This window comes from Gorilla gorilla, chromosome 11 (genome assembly GCF_029281585.2).
Source record: "Gorilla gorilla gorilla isolate KB3781 chromosome 11, NHGRI_mGorGor1-v2.1_pri, whole genome shotgun sequence".
NCBI lineage: Eukaryota > Metazoa > Chordata > Mammalia > Primates > Hominidae > Gorilla > Gorilla gorilla.
In genome coordinates this window covers 62418770-62434820 of record NC_073235.2, presented here as the reverse complement: position 1 = coordinate 62434820, position 16051 = coordinate 62418770, and positions in this window count along the sequence as shown.

Below are 16051 nucleotides of genomic sequence, written 5' to 3'. Positions count from 1 at the left end.
TGTTCTTTTTGCTTAGTCTTGCTTTGGCTATGTGGGTTCTTTTTTGGTTCCATATGAATTTTAGGATTTTTTTTCTAGTTCTGTGAAGAATGATGGTAGTATTTTGATGGGAAATGCATTGAATTTGTAGATTGCTTTTGGCAGTATGGTCATTTTCACAATATTGATTCTACCTATCCATGAACATGGTATGTGTTCCCATTCGTTTGTGTCATGTATGCTTTCTTTCAGCAGTGTTTTATAGCTTTCCTTGTAGAGGTCTTTCACCTCCTTGGTTAAGTATATTCCTAAACATTTTATTTCTCCTTGTAAATTAATAAACTGACATTGTGATGTCCTCCTCAGTCTCATGTATGATTTTGTTTGGGCAGTGGCAGCTCTGGAACATTGCTGTAGGAGGTGCATAGGTGTGGGCAGTCTCACCAGAAAGGGGGTCTAGACCTGAGGAACTTGTCATGGTGCAGTGATTCCACAACAGGGACACCAGGCTTTCTTAGATGGCAGAACAGTCATATATTGGCATTACAACATCTACCTCAGCTTTTGCAGGTGTTTAGTTGAGTAAGCCAAAGCATGGCATCCCCTGGTCCAGAAAAGAGTATGTTTCTGTGGCTTGAAACCAGGAACCAGGTCTGAGACATAATGGTCATCTTTAAGTTCCAGTCCATCTCCACACAGCCTTCCTTTTCTTTGAAGACAACTAGGCCACTTCTACCAGCTCTCATCTCTCTTATTACGTGGTAGTACTTGAGAGATCACAAATCTGTTTTAAGCACAGTTTTACAGATGACAAAAGCAAGACTTAGAAATATTCTTTGATTTCACCAGTAATACATGGCTAATTTGTGGCAATACATGAGAACTAATCTCATGATTCCCAGTTCTGATCTGGGTGTCTTGCAGTGTGACTGACCCCAGAGCACTGCAAGAAAGGAGGAGGTTACTGCAAGAAAGGAGGAGGTTAAGAGGAATGTGGGTCATCATAGACGAGGGATAATGAAAAAGTCTATGCTATCAAGACCATAAAATCAGAGAAAGGGAGAGGCTTCTCACCTGACTCAGATACCTGGGAAGGTGAGATATAGTTGCATTTATGCACTGGAACCTAAATGGGTCTGTGGAATAGGAAAGAAACCCCAAGGAGAGTTCTGAAAGTGGGAAGTTAAAGGAAGGGAGTACAGAAGGGAGAATCAGGAACCCCAGAGGAGATATACAAAATGCCTGACAAACAATTAAATTCAAAATTCCCCATTTGATTTTACTGATGGATCTTAGGAATGGCAAAATTTCCCCCTACGGCCCTAGATAGTAGCAAGAAGTGGGTTGCTTCTGTTTTGCTCCATGTTTCTAGAGACTGATGCATTCTTATGAAAAGCTAGTGATTTGCATCCAACCTGATCAAAGATAGAAACAAACAGCCCTGCAAGTCACCTAATTACAGGTAAAAAGAGAACTTTAAAAGAGTCTTTTTTCAGTAGTAATAACTGGAAAGTAGAAAAAGGGAACTAGAAGATCATTGAGTTTAGATTCCAATTGGTGACATGTATATCAAATATGAATGCAAAGTCTTTTAGCATCAGTTTTATTTACCCTTCCTCCCTCCCAGTCCTGTATGGATGCTGGCTATTCCTCCAAAGTCACACTCCACCCTTCTTTACCCTGCTCTGTGCCTCAGATGATGTCCCTTGGTGTCCTTGCCCTCTAGTTTCGGTTGGGTCCAGCCCAGTGTGGGGCTGGGAAAGGAGATTTGAAGATGGAAAGTAAGCAAGTTTGGAGATTTGGGACCCCTTGGCTCCCTCCTTGCCTTGCTGGAACCTAGCACTGGCCACATTCCTCCACCGGGGATGCAGTGCTGGTCACCTGCTCCTCTCCATAGCTTCAGTGTTTTCCAGATCCAGGAACAGCAAACACACTGCCTCTTCAGGCCTGGGGTGGTGAAGGCTCCCTGCTCCATGGAGCTGGGGGGGGAAGGGGTAGTTCATCATCCCTTGTTACTTCCCTTAACCTTCTCACACCTTTATAAATACAGTAGTCCCTTTGTTAAACTCTCTCCAGTGACCACTTCGAGTGAGCCACCCATTTCCTGGAGAGCCCCTACTTATACAGCAAGCTTGCAAACATGCCACATGCTTTTGATATTGGAATGGCTCACTGTTTAGCCATCTTTTTCCCCCCAGCTTTCCATTTCATTTTTGTGGGAAGCTTTTCCAACACAACAATATAAAATTCCAATTAAACACATGTTCAGCCCTACTAGACTCTGGGAGCAAGCATAGTAAATCATTCCCAAGTAAGCCATTCTTGATCTAAAATAAGAGTGGACGCTAAAAAAAAGGTTATTATAAGCCCAAACTGCTAAATTATACTTTCATGACTGAACACAACTGTAATCCATATTATTATTTTAAATTACACTATAAAAAGCAGTCATTTATTGCCTTTCCAAAACACGGTGATAATATATTACCAAATTATCAAGGGTTCTTTATTAAATCTCTTGAATTTGATTTATAATACACGAGGTAGCTTATCCTTGAGAAAGATCTACTAAAAGGTATACTTAGTCTTAAAGCTAGTGAAATAAAATCTCCCTCTAATCAGCTGCCAGAAAGCTTCCGCTTCAGTGCTTTGTTGATACTGGTGTCAGCAGGACATTAAAAGCTTGAAGCTTTTTACGTTTGATCAAATACCAACATTATGCTGAAGCAGAAGTATTAATTCATAGAGTAAAGCTTCCAGAACCTCTCCAGCTCTCCTTCATCCTTCCTCCCCCCACCAAAAAGGTCACATCAAATCAGGGGTTCAGGGACAAAAGAGAGATGGGCATTTTGTCAGTGTTTCATGTACACAAAACCACTCTAGAACCCAAGGGAGAGACAAGCACTAAAATATACTTTTCTAAAAATGCCAATCACGTCTAAGAAAGGGGAAAGTAACTGTTGCTGAAAAATAAGAAGGTGACCTGGTTATTATTCTCATCTTATAATGAGAAATGGAGCACCAGAAAGGGTCAGGAATTTGCCCCAAATTTTCAGCTAGTGTTTGGGGAGCTGGGATCCTTGTCAATCGGATCATATTACTACAGTCCCTTCCTGAACAAAATCTCTCAACAAAGAAATAGGAAGCCTCCAAGATTAAAGAAAAAAATCATTTTTTTCCACAACTTTTTTTTTTTACTTTGATTCCAGAGCTTCTAAAAGAAAGTTTTTATTATGCTGCCAAATTCACAAAAACGTTCAAGGGAACAGATTGAATTTTAAGTGTGTCTCAGAAACCTGCAGGAAAGTGTCAACAATAAAAACAATGTTCTCAGAAGATTATTTATACATAAGAGCCCAAAATGTATTTATATTGACATCTACATAGTTGCTGTAAATTCTAATTTCAGTTATCTTTTACGTGGCTTTCTCCCCCTTGTCAATACACACATACGCACACCTACAATGGAGAAGTAATGCAGGCACTGTGCAACCTGTAAGATGCTTACCGTTGCTGTAATACAATTAAGACATGCAAGATCCTAATTGATTATTTGATTTTTTTTATAACAGACTGATGTGGAAAATAAGAGTTAGCACCATTGTTTTTAACAGGTATACAGGTGAGAGGAGCTGGAAAATTCATTGCTGACATGGAGAAATACATGTGTATCGGGGAAAGGGGGCAGATATAAGAAGGATCATTTTGGTTTGTTTGAAAATCACATATCAAAGTGTTGAGGAAACAGAAGTTATCCACATCGTATTGCCCAAGTCCTTATTGCCATAAATGTATTGGACAACATGAGGCACCACAGGAGTAATATGCCTCAGACCAGATAGGAAATGGAATGTACCGTGACATACAACTGTTATTCTTAACAAAATATAGGATCTAACCAAAGTGTCCATACTGGGGTCTGGAACAGATTTTTCCTGGGAGCAAAAAAAGAACACGACCCCAAATCCACTTCTCATGTTTTTATTTTTTATTTTTTTATTTTTGTTCGCACCCCCCCCCCCCCCCCAGCCCCCAGAGTAAAAGAAAATTGTTTTCTAGGTAAATGGTCTTTCCTTAGCAGTACTTGCATGGCTTGGCATTTGGTGCCCAAAGCATTCAGCAATAGGTAACTTCTTTCAGTTTAAAGATTCTGGCTGGTCCATTACATAGAATTTCATTTTTATGAATCTTTGAAGACTATCGTACTTGATATTTGATATTCATTTTGGCTGCTTTCATCTTTGAACACCTTTCCTGACATGAAGCTACTCCCCAGCCTCCTCGCAGCTCAGGAGCAGGCATGGGACATAGGCTCCACCAATGAGATCTGTATAAGAGAGACTTCGATTCAGAAGCAAATGACAATGTCCTAGGCTGAAGAGTAGTCCCTACAGATATCAGATCCTAATCCCTGGAATCCACATGTTACCTTATGTGGCAAAGTCTTTGCAGATGGGATTCAGTTAAGAATGTTGAGATGAGGAAATCATCCTGCATTATCCAGGTGGGCCTCACATGCAATCACATGTATCCTTAAAAGAGTGAGTCAGAGGGAGATTCAACATGCATGCAGAGGAGGAGGTCATATAAAGATGGGCCAGAGAGGGATTTGAAGATGTTGGACCTGAAGATTCTGGTTATGCAGCCACAAGCCAAAGAATGCTGGTAGACCCCAGAAGCTGGAAAGGAAGAAACGGGTTCTCCTCCAGAACCTCCAGAGAGAGAGAGCACAGCCCTGCCAACACCTTGATTTCAACCCAGTGATACCTGATTTTGGACTTCTGACCTCCAGAATTGTGAGAGAATAAATTTCTGTGGTTTCAGGCAACCAAGTTTGTGGTAATTTGTTACATACTGAAAACTAACACAAACATAAAGAAGTAGGCCCCATACAGAATGCATTCTAATGAGGTTGGTGGCAGCCACATACAGCTTTCAGAAGCAGCAGTAGCAAAGTTTCCAGGACTGCTTTCTAGTTCACAGTGAGCTGCAGAGTCTATGTCCACAAGGTCTGGCCATGGAGTGCTCCAGTATAATCTGTGCTTTGCTTTTGCTATGTTGTCTCTGACCCTCTCTACAATCCTGTGAGCTACTGAGTATATTTTCACAAATTACTTTTCTGCCTGAACTATAGAGCATTCCATTTTTTACAACTGAGAATGCTGGCTATAACAATAATTAAATTAGCATGATCTTCAACATGTTGGGCCATCCTCACCTATAGCAGATCATGTGTAGGGCATCTCCTTCTCCCAGATATTTATCCATGTGAAATCCAGTTAAACTAAAAAGTAAGCAAAACCATTTGGTGGAAAAGAAAAGGAGGTGATGTCAGAAGCATATTCAATTAAGATAAACTGGTTAAGTTACTGTATTCAACAAAAATAACGATGAATGAAGTCCAATCCCTGTGTTTGAGGAGGCTAAATGGGTACTGTAAACATTGTAGAATATTGTAAGTGAATACCACATTGTTCCTGCCCTGCTATCTTGCCCTGTGGTTTAATAATAGAGCATGCCTCACCTTAGGGCCTCACGACCCCAAGTATGTCCAGGGACCTGTGGCATCACTCAGGAACTTGTTAGAAATGTATTAATAGACTCTCAGACCTTAACCGAGACTTATAAATCAGAATCTGCATTTTAACAGATGCTCAAGTAATTCATATGCATTTTAAAGGTTGGAAGCTCTTTACAAGGTGACAAGGAAGAGGACGTTTTGGAGGAGATGGCACCTGAGTTGGGACTTGGGTTGAACTGAGAGAAAGACACCCCAGGTAAAGAAAATACCCTGAACATAGGCATGAAGGTGGGAAAGTATGGGACTTGATCAGGGATCATAAGGTGTTTTACGAAATTCTACATATAAGATAAATAAAGGGGAAATAGTTTAGGATTTGTTTGTGGAAGGTCAAGGTGGAGTTTCACTTTAGCCTGAGGCATTGAAGGTGTGTGGAGGGGCAGGTGGGAGGGTGACATGACTAGAACTGTGTTTTAGGAAAATTACACTGACCACATGTTGTCAAGTTGACTCAGAGGGACAGCTAGAAGGAGGCGCTCAGAAGACAGCATATTGCAGTTGTTAGGCAAGAACAAAATAGTGACAGTACATGAGAAAAGAAGAATGTAAGGGTTACTGGGCAGGAAAACAAACAGAACTTGGTACTGTTTGTTTGGGGATGTAAAAGGCAGAGTAGATTTTAAAATTTAAAGTCTGGGTGTCCAGCAAGGAAGATAGAAATTTGGAGGAGAAGTAGGTGTATCAGCAAGATGAAAACTGGTGAGTATGAATTTTAGTCTTGTTGATTTTCATGCATCAGAGGACAAGCATGGGAAGTGCATTGGAAATGTGAGATTAAACCAGCACTCAGGAGAGAGGTGGAACCTGGGAAAAGATCTGGGGGAAATTGGTGCAAAGGTGATAACTGATACCCAGGAAATAGATTAACTTTCTGGCTAAAAGAGTGTGGATGGCGGGAAAAAAGAGCCAGGAAAAGAACCACTGGGAATACTCTCATTTAGGAGAAGGAGGAAGAAAATGTGCCAGCCAGGGATCTTAGGAGCAAATCACAGAACACCCAACTCTGGCTCACCTAAGCTGAGACAGGATTTACTGATGGGATATGGTCTTGCTCACACAGAGCCAGAGCTGGAGAACCAGGCGCAGAAAACAAGAGGCAACCGAGTGAGGCAGGCAGCCCAGAACTGCTACAAGCCCACTCCGGCCACAGGAGCTTTTGGTGCGAATGCCACCACGATGCTGCCTGCAGGGGGAGCTCGCCATGGCTGATGCTGCACCCTCGGCCCTGAGACAGCGCGGCTTCCACCTCCAGAAATGATTTCTGACTGTCCCAGGCTGAAGCCTCTGACTGACAGGGCGCAGGTCACATGCCGGCTTTCCAGCAGGGAAGGAGCGGAGGGGAGTGGGAGGGAAACGGCCCCTACTACCGTCCCCCGGGTCCTGTCTGCCTCCCCAGCCCTAACCCCGATGATTTTCCCAAACAGGCTAGGATGCGGAGGCCGAGCATCAGAAATTGACCACTATTCAATAAAGCAGTGAGGAAGGTGGGAGCCCCAAAATATCTGAGACTGGTCTCAATCAATTTAGAAAGTTTTTTTCGCCAAGGTTAAGGACGCATCTGTGACACAGCCTTCAGGAGAGCCTGATGACATGCCCAAGGTGGTCAGTGCACAACTTGTTTTGTACATTGTAGGGAGAGATAATACATCAATTAATACATGTAAGATTCACATTGGTTCTATCTGGAGGGAGGGACAACTCAAAGCAGGGTGGCGGGGCTTCCAGGTAGATTTAAAATTTTCCCGTTTGGCAATTGGTTGAAAGAGTTATTATTGGTAGAAAGAACTGTCTGGGAGCAAGGAGAAGGAGGTGGTGGTGGAGGGAAGTGTTGGGAACAGACAGGGAAATGAGGACAAGCAAATCCTGGAGGGGCTCCTTTAATACAAGTTAATATTTAAAGGTGTTTATCATAAGCAAGTGTTACGCCCAAAACTGTGGGGTATTCAAACATGGGGAAGACAGGTCATAACTTCAATGAGCTGATGAGCTACCAGGCATCGGAGTAGATGACCTTTAATGTTCGTTCACCCTTAAATATGCTAGAACTTAATATTTTTAACGCAAATATCAATAAAAATCAAGTGAGGATTTAATAAGGTCAAATAATAAAAATTGCATTGGGAGTTCAGAGCAGGAGGCAGACACTTCCAGCTGGGAAGGTTTTAGGGAGGAAGCAGAATCTTAAAGGATAAGGAGACTTAGTGGGGACAATGAGCATTTGGAGGGTTTGCCAAAGAAAACAAAAGGTACAAAACTATGACACACACACACAGACACACACACGTATACAAACCAGATGTCAGAGTAGACATTTATCAGTTGTGAGGCTTCCCAGCATCTGAATCTCTTGAGGTTCCCCATCTTATGAGTCACAGCTATGACTCTAAGAGCTGAAAGATCAGATGCTCACTTTCCCTGTCATCTTTAAGTCTAGGGCACAGGGGCACAGCTTGGCTTTCTCAATTAGGGACACTCAGGGGCCGGGCGCGGTGGCTCACGCCTGTAATCCCAGCACTTTGGGAGGCTGAGGCGGGTGGATCAAGAGGTCAGGGGTTCGAGACCAGCCTGGCCAACATGGTGAAACCTCATCTCCACTAAAAAATACAAAAATCAGCTAGGTGTGGTGGCGTGTACCCGTAATCCCAGCTTTTTTGGGAGGCTGAGGCAGGAGAATCGCTTGAACCCAGGAGGCGGAGGTTGCAGTGAGCTGAGATCACACCACTGCACTCCAGCCTGGGCAACAGAGTGACACTCTGTCTTGAAAAAAAAAAAGTAGGGACACTCAGCCTCTGCGTTCAACAGTGGCAGTTGCTGCCCTGGTTCTATGGCATGATTTTGTCTGTGTCCCACTTTCCCTAGATTCATTCTCACAGCCTGGTTTTCCACCATTTCCAGCAATTCTGCAAGCTATCTGAAATCCTTTCATTAAATTTCTTTTCTTTTTAAATTAGCTATACTTATTTTCTGTTTCTGGCAACTAAAAATACTGACTGATAGAAATGTGATCATCCTGACTGATGAATGTGACCATGGAAAAGCTCGTGATCCAGCTTAATTGAAAAATTGGGGGGATATATTAGCCAAGGTTATATTAGGGAAACAGCTCTCTAAATATGTCAAGTAAAACATATTTAATACAGAAAACTAGAAGATTATAGAGTCTGGAAGGTCCAAGGGAGCAAAGATCTGAGAAGCCACTGTTGCAATTCAAGAAATTTAGGCTTGCGTGGGTTGCAGAAACCACTACTGAGGATCTTAGCTCTGCAGCACCAAAGTGATTCTCAGGCACATGCCTGGAAATCTGAGGGAGGTCTTCCCAGATGTCTGCCATCTGCCAGTGCTCATGAGCTTGCCTCTAGCTGCAGCTGGAGAAAAATGGCTTCTCCTTTATTAGCTTGCAAATCTCATACAAGTGTCCCTCATCAGTAGATTCTAAACTGAAACTCCACTGACAAAGGGAGTCTGGGAAATGTAACTTTCCAATTTCCAGTCCTGCCATAAAAGGAAGAGTTTAGAAGGATGGTCACTGGGAGAATGGGAGATAACTGTTCCCCTTCCAAGGTGTGGGGTGGGGGACATGCAAAAATGCCTGGATTCAACTCTCTTCTCTTCTTTAAGCTTCCTCACTCTCCTACTCCCACTACATCTGCCAAACCAGTAATTTCACTGAGTCTTCCAGAACATCGATAACCCGATTTTCTCTAGTCCATCAGCTCCTTCCACCTTTCTTGCAATCTTCAACTCCCTTGCCTCCTTTTCTTCCAACAGTTGCTTCTCTATACTGCGAAAAATCCTAACATTGTTTCAATCCACCTGTTTGGTTCTTAGGTACAAGCTGGCAGGTATCATTGGGGGAAAAAATCCTACACCATGCAGATTGGTGTCATTAGTAGTTTATAGCTTCTAACCAGTCCCAAGTAAGCTACAGTTCTCATTCCCCACAACTACTGTTTCAAGCTTAGTAATACACCTATCAAGTCTGACTATCCTGTCTCCTCCCCAGCCTGCACACTCTCTAAGCAATGGCCTTGTCTTCTACTCCACAGGGAAAATAAGTAACCTACACTTGAACTTCTCCATGTGTTCCCTTCCTCCCCTGCACATAAAACCTACAAACTTCTCTGTACAGTCTCCAGTCTTACCACTTTCCTCCCTGTGGTGGAGGAGGCAGACTTCTCCTGCTTAAGGCTGAATTTCCCATCTGTGTTATAGATCATTAGCAATCTTCGTATCAGTTATCACCTCTCTTGCAGAATTGCCTCAAATGCTGTCTCTTTCCTGCCTCAGTCCCTTCACTATATAACAATGCTCAATTCACACACATCTTTAAAAAAGATGGGAGGAGGGAGTGAGGGGGAAGTTCCCTTAACTCTACACTTTCCCATTTCCCTTTCTTTCTGCTCTTATCCGTAGATAAGCTACCTGGCTTCCTGGCTACCCGGAAGAGTCATTGTCTACACTCGGTCACTGTTTCCACTAACCTCACACTGGGAGACTTTAGAGCATATTATTTAAGAGCTCAGTTTTTGAGATGGTCAACCTGGGTTCAAATTCTGCTAGGACCACTTACTTAGCTTTATGACCTAGTACAAGTCACTTAGACTTTGCAAGTCTCTGATTATTATCTTAAATTAGGGATAATCATAACTTCTCAGTGTTGTATGCAAAGTCCTAAGCACAGTGTCTGGAATGTAGTAAGTGTACATTCAATGTAACAAGTGTACATTCAATGTAACCTGCTACTATTTATTCCTTGCACCTCTGCAACCTGGTTGCTCCTCTTCTACTGTTGACACTGCCCCCATCAAGGCCTCCAGTGATCTTCTAGTTGCTAAAACTTATTAATGTTTTTCCATTTTTTAAGACAATATTTTATTTAATTTCTTCAAGGTGTTACATACTGTTGACTCCTCCCTCTTAAAATCCAGTCTTTTTTTTTTTTTTTTTTTTTTTTTGAGATGTAGTCTCGCTCTGTCACCCAGGCTGGAGTGCAGTAGCACGATCTCGGCTCACTGCAACCTCTGCCTCTCGGGTTCAAGCAAATCTACTGCCTCAGCCTCCTGAGTACCTGGGATTACAGGTGCCCACCAAAGCGCCCAGCTAATTTTTGTATTTTTTTTAGTAGAGACGGGGTTTCACCATGTCGGCCAGGCTGATCTCGAACTCCTGACCTCAGGTGATCTGCTTGCCTTGGCCTCCCAAAGTGCTGGGATTACAGGTGTGAGCCACCATGCCTGGCCTAAATCCAGTCCTTAAAGTGGAGCACAATAGATGATCCACTGGGGTGTGGGAAGAAAACATTACAATTTCTATTGATGGGAAGATGTGCCATTATTTTACCTATCACCAAGAAGGAAAACACTTCTAATTAAATGACACAGCTTCCTTTTGTCATTTACAAGTTTAGTTAATATTTATTACAAGAATTCTTTTAGATGTATTTAAACTTATAAATTTATTTAAACTTACAAATAATGACACTATGATTCATTGTGACTAAGTTCATTTATGCGGAGATACAACATCATCACAATTCCCTTATGGACAGACAATAAAATTGGGAAAATAAGCATTTTACAGTAGAAAAAATATATTTAGTTTATGTCTAACTTTGTAAGAAATTAAATTTTACTAATAGTTATTATATGGATTAAAAATATATATAATTTATAAGTATACATATATGGGATTTTCTCAAAAAAAACTTTATTGATTGGGTGTACAATTTAAAAGGTTTGGAGACCATTGAATCAATTAAGTCAGCCATTAAATCAATGGTCTCCAAACCTTTGAAATTGTAATACTCCTCATGGTTTCTTTCTCCACTCTGACGTTTTCTTCTTGGCTGCCTTCATGCCTCCTCTTCCTCTCTCTTTTCCTGACATGTTAGTATTCCCCAGATTCTTCATTGTTTAGACATTCCTAGAACTTTATCTACTTTTTGTGCACTGATAATGCTCAAATCTCTGTCTCCAACACAGCTCTCTCCTGAGTTCCAGACTGAAGGGATTAGTGAATTTTTTTCCATATTCATACAGTGTATATCTAAAATTCCTCAAATCTGAAAAATAAATTTATCCTCCCTTAAATCTTCCCCTCTTCCTGAGTCCTTCATCATAGCAAATGGCACCATCATTTACCAGTTGCCCACTTCAGAAGCATGGAATTTATCCTCCCAACAACCATTTATACTTCTGGATATTATACCTTCCAATAGCTCTAGACTATGTCACCTGCTCTCCTTCTTCTCTGGTACTGCTCTAATTTAGGCCTTGGCTGAAACAGAAAATAAGTTATAATAAAGGCCAATAGCTCCATCTACAATGAAAAATTAAAACGAAAAAATAATTTGCATCGTTAATTCATCATGCTAGAGTTACCAAGATAATCAAAATGGTCCAAAACAAAGACATCTGCTCTGAGTGGGTATGTGCCAGGGCTCAACACAACATTGTTTTAAGCCCATAATTACCTGGGATGCTGAATTGATTGTTTTTATCCCATAATTTGGTGTCTAGTGACTTAAGTATCTGGCTGTTAGAGAAAATCCCATTACTGTTTGGCAAACTATTTCAGACTGGATTGATTAACCATGAAATGAATGCAAGAGATTTGCACAGTTTAAACATGCACTTAATAGTTTAAATATGAGATGACATTGACGGCTTTCCAAACAGTGCTGATACTCTAATAGAGCAATTCACTAACATATATCAGTATAATCCTTACATATTCTCATTACTATCCCATTTTTTCTTTTATACTTCTAGAATTCTCCATTTTTAACTTGACAGTATTTCTAAATTCTTCATTCTGACACTTTTCATGGACAATAAACTATGGCAAATACAAGCTAAGCTACAATGATCATCAAGGGATTGCTGACTTTATTCTTCTCTTCCAATTTTTACAATGTAAATGGAGATAAGTGTAGTTGGAAAGTGCAACAAAACCCAAGAGCACAGTATACAATTTGAAGAGAAATGCAAGGAGTCTCAATTGTACATGGATTGATCATAATCGGGAGGGTCTTATTGTACCTTAAATATCAGTCATATCTCTAATCTTTTCAATAGCAGCTTATTATAGTCTATATCCTAGTAAGATTTCTCTTGTCTCTTATCTCTGCTATATCCCATTGATACTGTCCTAGTTACCTTTCCCAATATCACCTCTTGCCTGGACTTTCCTATTAGCTCTTCCAGTCTTATCAACTTTAAAGGTATCCACAACTGTCAGAGTCTTCGTGTAATCTTTTTAAGTTTTACATCTGATTATATCTTTTTGGGTGGGGGAGGCCAAAACCCTTCAGTGATCTGCCATGTACAGAGGATAAGGACCAAGCCCCCTAATGTTGCACATAAGACCTTTCTTGACATGGCTGCACCTTACCATCCAGCATCACCTATGGATGCTACTGTACAGGCAGACTTTGTACCACTGCTAGGTATCCATCCACTCACAGATCCCAAGAGCACTACACTGTGTCATATCTTCATGACACTACACATTCAGTTCTTGCAACTACCCCATATGGCAACCTTCGCAAGTTCCCAGTGTCAATATGCTGCCCCATGGCCTTCCACTCTGGAAAATCTGCCATGGCATACTCCAGAAAAATTAGCCACTCCCTCCCTTAAGCTGTGACCCTGACTTCAATATGTCTCTTTTGTTGCACTAAATCCTACCAAATCATAAATGTTCCTTCATATATCTCATTTTCCTTTAGCCTCAGAGCTACTTGAAGAGAGGCAGATATCTTGTCTATTTCTTATAGCTCCAATACTAACCTTAATAGCTAACAATAATAAATATCAGTTATTACATACTAGAACTATGTTTCAGGTGCTGATCTAAATGCTTCCTTCATTTAATTCTCACAATAACTTTATGAAGTGAACATTACTATTTGCCCCATTTTATATATAAGAAAAGCAAGGCATAGAGTAGGTGCTCAAAAATGTTAATGAATGTTGTTGCTTTTAAAAATATATATAATGTAGTCATATCATCATTACTCCTGGGAGCTCCCAGATACTATTACAACTGGAAGTTGAAATCTTGGTGCAGGTAAGATGTATGCAATGACATGGATACAGCTACTTGGTTTTAGAAGGAGCTAGATTATCTGCCATGCTGAAGGTCCATGTATACTGGGCCTCAAGGTTAATTGTGTTGTTTTGTTTTTATTTTTGTTTTCACATGCTGTACTGGCATTGTAAATCACTTTTCCCTTCCCCAATCTCATCTGGACCTGACCATTATCTACATGAATGGTTACATCAAGTCCTACTTATACATTTTCTTAAAATGTCAGACACATAAATGAAGTTACTAGGCCTGGGGAGAAAAAATGCTCACCTCAATATCACAAAGTGGGCAGTCCTTGTACTAATTTGATGTTTATCTACTTTAAATCCTGTCTCTGGCAAGTCACTACTAAGACAGATTTGAGGGTTACTCTAGATTATAAAAACTAATTGTTCTGTGGAACCATAGTTTTGCAATTTTTGGCTGTATCATCATACATGAGCACATGAACTTAGATTGTTAACTGATATGGGTCATTTCTAGAAAACATTTGAATGAACATAATAAATGAGGAGTTGGGGGCTGGGTAAAAGGCCAGAAGTCGAAGTACTTATAGTACAAGCCTTGGCAGCAATTCACATAGTTTGTAGGCAACTGCCTACTACCCACCATGAAGCTGGCCCTTCCAGTGAGGTAGAGAAGTGTTACAAACGCCTTCAGTTTCTAGACTAATTCTACCGAGATATCCATAACTCATGTTGAAAAATCACAGTAGGTTGAGTTCAGTGATGATCTATACCTCACCTGACCTAGACAAGTAAGGAAGAAACAGAAGGAAGCAGAATAATAAAGTATTTGAACCCAAGGATTTGACCATCTGGTTCTTTGGGGGGAGTCATGCCTGCTGTCCTTACTTTATATTTAAGGCATTCTGTCATTACAAAAGGCAGTGATAGAGTAATGAAAGACCATTGCCCAAGGGGAATGAAAGAGTGCAGCTAAGTGAAACCAGGGCACACCCAGGCACACACAACAGTACGCTTTTGCTTCTATTCTTTTTAACTCCTTCAGCTTCTTCGTGCTCCTAGATGCTGCTGCTTTATTAATTCTTGCTAACTGTGTATCTCATACCCAGAATCCCTAAGAGAGAGGATTTGGTTAGTTCCAATAATCACGGTAGTCCCTGCTGAGCAACCTCTCATACTGGGCCTATAGAACCCAATGACAAGGCTCCATGCAGATTCCCTCTGATGGCTGTGCTCTTTGTGTACTTCCCTTCCGGTGTGTTTTTACTCCCAACAGTCAGCACCAGCAACTCTTTGTCAGAGGGCTACCCTCAGACTGCGTGAGGCAGCTTTTCCTGCATGCAGAAACAGCAGACCGTGCCTGGGAATGCATGTCCCCCCAGGTTCAGCATTAGCCAATGATTGACAAGTATAGAAGTATAAATACCCCAGCTCCCTCAGCCCTGGTGGAATTGTCTATGATGTGACCCATGAATCTCCAGATCCACTCCCTGCAGAATGGAGACAGTTACCTTCCACAGGGCTTTGCTTGATTCCACCCTTGTTTGTCTTACTTTTCTTTCCCGTTGCATGTTCCCCACTACCCTACTAGTTGTTTTCTGGGAATATGTCCTACCTCAAGAGTCCTGTGGCAACAAGACAAACTCCCTGGATTTTATTTGCAGATTTATTTTCACCAGGGCCTGTTTATACAAATCTTCATCCCAGTACCTGCTTCTGGGGAATCCATCCATCTCAGAAAAGGCCTCTTTCATATTCTGCTAAGCCACTTAGAGATTGGCTTGTCTTTGAAGCAAGCACCCATCCCTCATCCAATCAGCTATGACGAGTGTTGAGGGCCATGTGGAACAGAGAATTGTAATATGTGCCTCATCAGGGGCTTTGAACATGGGTCATGCAACCTCTCAGAGTATAAGAAGCACAAGGCAAGAACCAGAGATCTCTCCAGATAATGCATTCATATGCATTTGGATAGTGTCTGCTGGGCTTTAGAATGGCAAAGTGATAACAAGTGCAGGCAACAATTGTGAACTGAGTATGCCAAATTAAAGAAACTAAAGTGCTCTCTGTATCCAATGTGGAAATGACAATGTGTCATTGTAATTTAAATATGAGATGAATTAAATATGAGGCATATTTTGTCTCAAAATATGAGACAAGAATATAAGAAACAAACGTGGGAGTATAACTTCAATAGGAAACACACACATAACACACACACACATGCACACACGCACACACATAGAAAGGCTCCATAAGTCAGCCTTTCTCACTGAGAACAATGTGAGTTGAACCACACTTAAGAACCTTAATAATATATTCTTAGTTTTTCATTAACTCACAGGGGAAGTCTGAGCACCCATGGGACAGAAACCTATTACAGCTATTTACGTGGTAGACAGGGTACACTTTTATGTATGACTGTATTCTGTTT